Source organism: Vombatus ursinus, unplaced genomic scaffold (assembly GCF_900497805.2).
Source record: "Vombatus ursinus unplaced genomic scaffold, bare-nosed wombat genome assembly UNPS02014841.1, whole genome shotgun sequence".
Taxonomy (NCBI): Eukaryota; Metazoa; Chordata; class Mammalia; order Diprotodontia; family Vombatidae; genus Vombatus; species Vombatus ursinus.
The window spans coordinates 28,880,256-28,880,551 of NW_020954619.1; positions in this window are offsets into that span (position 1 = coordinate 28,880,256).

Below are 296 nucleotides of genomic sequence, written 5' to 3' on the forward strand. Positions count from 1 at the left end.
TCTTAATGCTGTCCAACTCTAGTTGTTGAACTATAATAATACAATAAACTCCTGAAATACAATGTAATCGCTCTCCTCCCTACCCTTTCATTTAACTATCTTGCTTCTTTTTCATGATATATACCATATATTAATCTAGAACCTTCATTCAGTCATGGATTTTATCCCACCAAGGCGTAGTCATAACTGTGAAGTTAAAATTTCTTCCTTGCATTAGGACCATTAGTTATTCTTGCTTAAAATAGACTTTTTGTGGCCCTCAACGGGAGTCACCGCGAGAGCAACCCCCCGCTGCC